Here is a 9,395-nt window from a genome sequence, read left to right as displayed (position 1 = left end):
TGCCTCAGCAACATTAAAATGTCATGAATATCTATCAAGAGAATCAACAGGCTAGTATTTTATTACAAGATAAACAAAATAATAGTAATGTATATGAGCAAGACAAATTTTAAAAACTGCATTTACAAATTGAAAGAAAATAAACTGTAATGAAAAATTATAAACTGAATAAACTAGGGTGAAAAATCCAAAGCTAAATATACAGTTGACTTTACACACTTGGAAATGGTGAATGAGTCTCTATAAGAAAGGCAAAACAAATAAATAAATAAAATTCTGTGCAGTGTTTTATATCTATAGTCATGTAAAATATCACAAACATGGTTTTGTAAAAAGAATGAAGATGAACATAAATGTATTCTTTATATGTGACTTGTATTAATGGTGCAGCAACTCTGGACACTGCGAACACATAAGGATCACGTCACCTAACAGTAGTCTTCCTCCCTTTTTTAGAGAAACTGCCAAAAAGAAGCATGCAGACACAGACAGAGATAACACACACTGTCTCGTCAAAAGGTTTTGATTGGTAAAGTGGAAACAACCAGAAATTCCACCAAAAGGAAATGAATGAATAAACTGTCTCACCCATTAAATAGAACATATAATATCAGTATTTGATACTGACACACAATATCAAATGGACCAATCCCGTAAGCATAAGTTTTAGGAGAAAAAGAAAAATCAGGAACACACACACACACAAAATAAAAGACAACAGCAAATACATCTTACACGACAGCACTTAAGTACTGAGATCAGAAAAAAAATCTAGGATTAATATTTTTTCGTCAAAATATTATTGTTTTAATTTTATTTGCTTTTTTTTATTATTCTTTTTTAATTAAAATTTCCACCTGCTCCCCGTTTCCCATTTCCCTCCCCTCCTCCCAAATATTGCCCCCTCCCCCCACACCCCTCCCCCTATCCCCACTCCTCTTCTCCTCCCCCCACACCATTCCCCCTCCCTCTCGATACTGGAGAGCAGTCCAAATTCTCTGCCCTGCGGGAAGATGAAGGTCTTCTATCTATGTCCAGGAAGGTGAGCGTCTAAACAGGCTAAGCACCCACAAAGCCAGTTCATGTATTAGGATCGATACCTAATGCCATTGTCCTTGGCTTGTCATCAGCCTTCATTGTCCGCCATGCTCAGAGAGTCCAGTTTCAACCCATGCTTATTCAGTCCCAGACCAGCTGGGCTTGGTGGGCTCACAATAAATCAGTTCCACTGTCACAGTGGGTGGGTGCATCCCTCGTGGTCCTGATTTCCTTGCTCATGTTCTCCCTCCTTCTGCTCCTCATTTGGACCTTAAGAGCTCAGACCGTTGCTCCAAATTGAGTCTCTGTCTCTACCTCGATCCATGGCCAGATGAAGGTTCTAAGGTGATATGTAAGATATTTATCAGTATAGGATAGGGTCATTTCAGGTTCCCTCTCCTCAGTTGCCCAAGGTACCAGCCGGGGACATCTCCCTGGACACCTGCGAACCCCTCTAGAGTCAAGTTTCTTTCCAACCCTAAGATGGGTCCCTTAGTTAGGATATATACTTCGCTGCTCCCGTATCCTCCCTTCCTATATCCCAACCATCCCAATCCCCCTAGCTCCTCCCATCCTCCACTTCTCATGTTTCTCATCCCATTTCCCCTTTGCCCCTTGCCACCTCACCCGCAAGTTCCCAGTTATTGCCCTGCAATCTTGTCTACTTCCCCTCTCCAGGCGGATGACTATGATTTTCTTTGGGTTCACTGTCTTATTTAGCTTCTCTAGGATCACAAATTATAAGCTCAATGTCCTTTATTTATGGCTAGAAACCGATTATGAGTGAGTACATCCCATGTTCCTCTTTTTGGGTCTGGGATACCTCACTCAGGATAGTGTTTTCTATTTCCATCCATTTGCATGCAAAATTCGAGAAGTCATTGTTTTTTACCGCTGAGTAGTACTCTAATATGTATATATTCCACACTTTCTTCATCCATTCCTCAATTGAAGGGCATCTAGGTTGTTTCCAGGTTTTGGCTATTACAAACAATGCTGCTATGAACATAGTTGAACAGATACTTTTGTCATTTGATGGGGCATCTCTTGGGTATATTCCCAATAGTGGTATTACTGGATCTTGGGGTAGGTTGATCCCAAATTTCCTGAGAAATCACCACACTGATTTCCAAAGTGGTTGCACAAGTTTGCATTCCCACCAGCAATGAATGAGTGTGCCCCTTTCTCCACAACCTCTCCAGCAAAGGCTATCATTGGTGTTTTTGATTTTAGCCATTCTGACAGGTGTAAGATGGTATCTCAAAGTTGTTTTAATTTGCATTTCCCTTATCGCTAAGGAGGTTGAGCATGACCTTAAGTGTCTTTTGGCCATTTGAATTTCTTCTGTTGAGAATTCTCTGTTCAGTTCAGTGCCCCATTTTTTTTATTGGGTTAATTAGCATTTTAAAGTCTAGTTTCTTGAGTTCTTTATATATTTTGGAGATCAGACCTTTGTCTGTTGCAGGGTTGGTGAAGATCTTCTCCCAGTCAGTGGGTTGCCTTTTTGTCTTAGTGACAGTGTCCTTTGCTTTACAGAAGCTACTCATTTTCAGGAGGTCCCATTTATTCAATGTTGTCCTTAATGTCTGTGCTGCTGGGGATAAACGTAGGAAGTGATCTCCTGTACCCATATGTTGTAGAGTACTTCCCACTTTTTCTTCTATCAGGTTCAGTGTGTTCAGACTAATATTGAGGTCTTTAATCCATTTGGACTTGAGTTTTGTGCATGGTGATAGATATGGATCTATTTTCATTCTTCTACACGTTGACAACCAGTTCTGCCAGCACCATTTGTTGAAGATGCTCTCTTTTTTCCATTAAATACATTTAGCTCCTTTATCAAAAATTAGGTGTTCATATGTTTGTGGGTTAAAATCAGGGTTTTCTACTCGGTTCCATTGATCGACTCATTTTGAATCTGTCTGAAAATCACAAATAGACTCTCGCTACATGAAAATGTTTTAATTTTATTTGCTTTTAAAATTTGTTGGTTTTTACATTATCAAGCAAAGTGGTGGTTTTAATTGTGAAATTCATTGAGTTAGGTGGCTTCAGGCATCAACTAGTACAAATTTTGTGATAATCTCGCCGACATAGTACATATAAGCCACCTAAAAGCTTTGGTTAACCTTAATTAAACAACAGAATGTGGGGCAGAAGTGATGGCTCAGTGGTTCAAAGCAAGAACTGCTCTTTTAAATATCCTGGCTTCTGTCCATGGAACCCACATGACAGATAAGTATTATCTGTATCTCTAGCTCCTAGTGATTCAACCCCATCTTCTGTCCTCTGCATGCACTACATGAACATAGTGTGTAGACATAATGCAGACAAATATATATATATATATATATATATATATATATATATAATTTCAAAAAAGCTTTAATTGCAAACTGTACTACTTGTAATGATTTATTTGGAAGATGATGGTGAAGTCATCACCCCAATGGAATAACTGGGCTATCTGCTGAAACCTAAAACAAAAGTTGCATGGTAGCTCCAACATTCAAAACAGGTTTCTTCAAAGCTGCAGTTGATACCTTGAATGAGGCAAGAGATCCTTCATGGAAGGTATGAGTCAGATAAATTTCAGAGCCAATGTTGAAGGTAAATATAATAAATTGGGTTTGAGAGTTTTTAGAAGCTTTAAAAATCCAACAGTCTTTTTTTTAGAGTGTGAAATCAACAGTCAAAATTAAAATTTAAAAACAGAAAAAACATGAGCCTTTTGGAGGATCAATGACAATATGGCTATTCTTAAATTCCATAAAAGAAGAAACCAGAGTAGTATCTTCAAAATATTGTTAGAACATTAATCTTGGTCAAGATGGCAACAAAATGAAGAATATGATAATAAGATGGGTAGATGATTGAGTTTAGCTTTTGAGTGTTTACTGTCTCTTTCCTGACATGCTGATGTAGTATTAGGCAAGACCAAATTCTAGCTCTGTGGATGCTTTAGTGGATGAACCTTGATCATGCATTGTCTCTATGCAATGATTTTAGTTTCTGGAAGTAGCTGAAGGCTGTATAGCCTGCGTGCTGAATTGAATAGCAAGGCATAAGGATGATAATGCATTTCTGATAAAATAACTTTGGTCTTATTAGCAAGAGAGACAAAACAAAGGTTTTCTTTCTCAGTATAACTATGCTTTATTGTTGGGCCCCAGGGACATGTCTGGAAAGAGTCTGAATGTTGAATTTATCAGAATGATGATTTTTTTTTTGGATTAGCTTGCTCTGTTGAGAAAATTTATGTCATATGACTTAAATAGCCATTCATTCATTTACTGGAGCCCGTCAGCAAGTACTCATTGAAGCTGGCACCATAAGCTAGACAGTGTCCTAATTTATGGCTTCAGTAGGTTAAGCTGACAAATAAAAGACAGCCCAACTCTCACTCCATTCAGCATACAGTAGAAAGCAAGGGTCAACATGGGGCCAGTGAGGTGACTCAGTGAATAAACCTATTTGCAGCCACGGTTGATGTCCTGAGCTTGATCAATTAATGTAAACCGAGGTGCAAGAAGAAACCAGATGCCAGCAAGCTGCTGTCTGACCTACGTGTGACACACATGCACACACACACCACAAATAAATAAATATAATTAAAATCTGAAAGATTAAATACCGTGGGCCCTTCGCATCTGAAGTATAGACTTCATGGATTCTATTAATCACATATAGGAAATATGAAAGAATCTCCTATGAATGGGTATAGTGTCTTTTCTGGGGGGATGGATGTACAATGGAACCACATAAGAAAAAAAGGTGCACATTATTAACATAATTTAATTATTAGAGGTTAAATCATTTCACTTCAAACATATCAAGACAATTTTAAAATGTAGCAACAATTTTCTTAATTTTCAGGGCATGTTGCTGACCTTAAACAGTTAGTAAATGTTTTAAAAACGGAATGTGACCTCTTTGTCTCTAAGTTGTGCTATGATATTTTAAAACTAGCTAAATATTACCAAGTATTTTTTTTTAATCTAGAGAAAAACACAATGGGATTAAAAGCTCTGTACATAAGCTTGCTTAAATATTGTAAAAATCTTATAAAAGTACCAGAACATTGTTTAGGTGATGCTGGTGTTAGTCTCAATTGTTAAAAAGTAAATGTCTTAGCTAATTTTAGTGTTTTTCTGACTTATGTGAGTGTGTCTGTGTATACGTGTTTGTGTTTATGTACAGATATGCATGTATACATGTATACAGTTGTGGGTATGCAGGTGTGTTTGTATGTGGTAGAGTATATGTAGGTGTTTTGTGTATATTTATGTGTATATGTATGCAAGTGTGTTAGGATGTGTAGGTATGTGTGCATACAGATGTGTATTTGTACATAAGTGTGTGTGTGTGTAAAACTCTATGTGTCAGATTCATCTCTGCTCCAGGCAGATGTGAAACTCAGAGGTTGATACTGAGTCTCTTAATTTACTGATTCTCGAATTATTACTATTATTATAATTATTTATTAATTATTTACAATAGGTCTTTCACAGAACCTGGGCCTCACTCTTTGGAGTAAACAGTGATTGGCAAGAAAGTTCCAGAACCTACTTGTCTCTGCCCCATTGCTGGAGTTATACATACATACAATGTGTATGTCTACTATGGTCTTTAACATGGGTGTTTGAGATAAGAACGTGGATCCACATGCTGGTACAGCAAGCACTTCTCACATTAAGCCATCTCCTCACTTTCTCTTACCTAATTCTGTTTTATTAGTAATTTAATATTTTTGTTGAATTCTATTTGAATTATATTAACTCCCTCCTTCAACTCCTTCTGGATCAATCTATTCTTCTCTACCCACAAAACTTTGTTTTTTTGTTAGTGTTCATGTGTATATGTCTGTGACTTGTATTGTTAATTATAATAAATTATTAGAAAAATAAAGACACTGAATTCATGTTCAGAAGTCTTCTGAAGTTGCTAGATAGTACATTTGACTACCTGTTTTCCAGAGAAAGTCTCTTTCCCTTGTGAGGCAATGAAATAATAATTTCAATTATAAAACAAGCACCTAAGAACTTTGCAGATTTTTTTCATCAGGGCACATTATACTCATTTTGTTTAAATAGATGGATAAACTGAAAATGATATCCTTTTACAAATTAACTCACCTATCCCTTTGAGAACTTAAGTTGTCTACATTAAGACCCAGCAATATATTTGGGAATCTACCCAAAGAATGTTCAATCATATCACAAGCATATGTGCTCATCTATGTTCATAGCATCATTGTTTGTTATAGCTAGAACTTGGAAAGCACCTAAATGCCTTCTTGACCAAAGATGTATAAAGAAAATGTGACACATTTACATAATGGAGTACTACACAGCAGGAAAAAATGACATCTTGAATTTTTCAGGCAAATGGATAGATCTAAAAAAAACATCATATTGAGGGAGGTAACCCAGACCCAGAAAGACAAATGTAATATGTATTCACTCATAAGTGGTTTTTAGACATAAAGCAAAGAAAAAGCAGCCTACAATCTACAACCTCAGAGAACCTAGACAACAAAGGGAACCATAAGAGAAACATACATGGATCTAATCTACATAGGAAGGGGAAAAAGACAAGATCACCTGAGTAAATGGGGAACATGGGGATTATGGGAGAGGGTAGAAGTGTGAGAGAGGACAAGAAGGGAATGAAGGGGAGGCAGATGCAGGCGGATCTCTGTGAGTTTGAGTCCAGTCTGGTCTACAAGAGCTAGTTCCAGGACAGGAACCAAAAGCTACGGAGAAATCCTGTCTCGAAAAATCAAAAAAAAAAAAAAAAAAGAAGGGAATGAAGAAACATATATAGCCCCATAAGACAATGAAAAATTTAAAAATAAACCTTAGTTTGTTAGTAAAATTCATATAAAAAGAATAAAAAAAGCTAAACAATATAAACTCATAACATTTGGAAATCACCCAAACCCATCAATAACATTGTTAAAAAGTTAAATATCTTTATATGATCCCATAATTTATAATTTCATGTGCAAAATGAACAGTGGTCTTGAAACCAGCAAACTGTGTACTTGGAGTTAAAAGTGTTTACTTGAACTTCAGAATTCTGTTCCTTAGATAAAAATCATTTCAGTGTGGATTTTACAGAATTGGATATAATTTACTCCAAGATGCTTTTCACAATCAAGCTCAAATGCATCCACTAATTTGGCCTAATTTATCTTCAGTGTGTCCAATAATCTGTATTAATAATTAATGTCTTAGAAATCACTTTTAACTACAGTGATAAAGCATCTTGACCAAAAACAACTTGGGAAAAAAAGGGGTTTATTTCAGTTTGTAATTTATAGTCCAAAGAGAGGTAGAGTAGGAACTCAAACAAGGCAGAAAACTGGAAGCAGAAACTGAAGCAGAGGCCATGGAGGAATGCTGCTTACAGTCCTGGTCTTCATGGCTTACTTAACTACCATTCTTACACCTCCTCTGCCACCTTCTCAGAGGTGTCATTTCTTACAGTGGGCTGGGCTGTTGTATAAGTCATCAGTGAAGAAAAGACTTGTGTACAGGTCAATCTGAAGGAAGGTATGTTTTCAAATGAAGTTCTCTCTTTCTAGATGATCTTAGATTATATCAAGTTTACAACAAACAAATTAACAAACTAATACCTATTAGTAAAAGCATAACTAGTAAACATAAGATCATTTTTCTTCTTAAAGTGGGTCAACTTCAGCATCTAGAAAACTGGCATAAGATATGCAATGTACATGAAAGACATGGTTACTAACTGTAAAGTCAAATAACCTTAACTTTCTTTATGTAACAAAATGACTTTTGTATGAAACACTCTGCTTCCTTTCTTTTGAGAAAGAGACTCGGAGATTATAGGTAGAGAAAACTACATTGTCTTTGATATCAAACGAGGTATGGTCTCTATGTTTTCCAAGATGGCCACAGCAAATTTCCAAATTTGGAACTCTTTCTTTTGTCCATATCAACTATGCTTATATCCTTTCAACTATTGTGCTTTTCTGAGGATAACTATAAGCATTTTATTATTTCACACACACACAATCTTTCTGCCTGTTTGTCTATCCTATCTATCTATCTATCTATCCATCCATCCATCATCCATCCATCCATCTATCTATCTATCTATCTATCTATCTATCTATCTATCTATCTATCTATCTATCTATCATCTATCTATCTTTATATATTTGGGTATGTATAACTGGGTGCAGGAAATTGCAGAAGTTAGAGGTCTTGGGTTTGCTCAGAGTTGGATTTGTATATCAGTCTCTTAATGTGGGATATAGGAATGACAGTACATGCTCTTAACCAGTAAGCTACTTCTCTAACTGATCTAAGAGTAATTTTGGATTGCACTTATTTCTGGGTATAAAATGGTGAGAATCTATCATGTAACTACTAGTCTATATAGGTACACTCACTTAGAAGATGGTGGGCAGATTATTTAGAGATTCACTGTGGTTCAAGTGAAAATTTTGACTAAAATGTTTTATGAATTCAGAATCATGAGATATATTACCTAGTAACTCATTTTTTGTTCATCTATCTTTTTCTGTATTAAATAGCTACCTTCTTTTCACATATGTTATAGGATTTTCTTTAAATATTCATTGAATGTTGACGACAAGTTCTATCATTGATTTCTAAATTAGTTGTTTTTTTTGGTCACTGAAAATATTATAATGCCAAAAATAAAATGTAAACAGTTAAAGTATTCATATTTTCATATTATGTAGGGAAGAATACATACTTTCAAATTTTAGGGAGCTCATTTGGATTTCCTTCAGTTAATAGAAAATCTGTGAATGAGAAGAAGACTAGAACCTGGGTATCTCAATGATCAGGAAATTTTTGCTCTCTTTGTCTCTCTCTTTCTGTTTCTGACTCTCTCTGTCTTTCTCTAGCTGATAGATAGCCATCTGATGGGAGTGGAAATGGATTTGTTGAAAATCTTTTCCCATTCTGTAGTCTGCCATTTTGTCTTCTGGACTGAAAGACCCTACAGACCCCCTCCTCAGAACCCGCAGCTAGCAGGCTCCCCGGGAAAACGTCCTGTTTGCTTGAAAGATTCTCAGGATCAGCAGCTAGCCTGCACTCGTGAGAGGAAAACAGGATATCTATAAGATAGGACATCTACAAAGCAGGATGACTGCAAAGTAAGATATCTATAAGATAAGAGCAGGATGTCTGCTGCCAGACATCCATGCTGGGAGAGGAAAACCATTCATGCCCCCCGCCTCATTCCGATAACCAAGCTTCTGCTTCTGTAAATTGCTTTTTGCTGCCCTCTTTCCTATAAAAAGTCCTCCTCCCAGTCTGCAGGCGCGCAAGTCCTCCGAAAGACTTTGCCGC

This window comes from Chionomys nivalis, chromosome 24 (genome assembly GCF_950005125.1).
Source record: "Chionomys nivalis chromosome 24, mChiNiv1.1, whole genome shotgun sequence".
Taxonomy (NCBI): domain Eukaryota; kingdom Metazoa; phylum Chordata; class Mammalia; order Rodentia; family Cricetidae; genus Chionomys; species Chionomys nivalis.
This window is presented reverse-complemented; position numbering follows the sequence as displayed.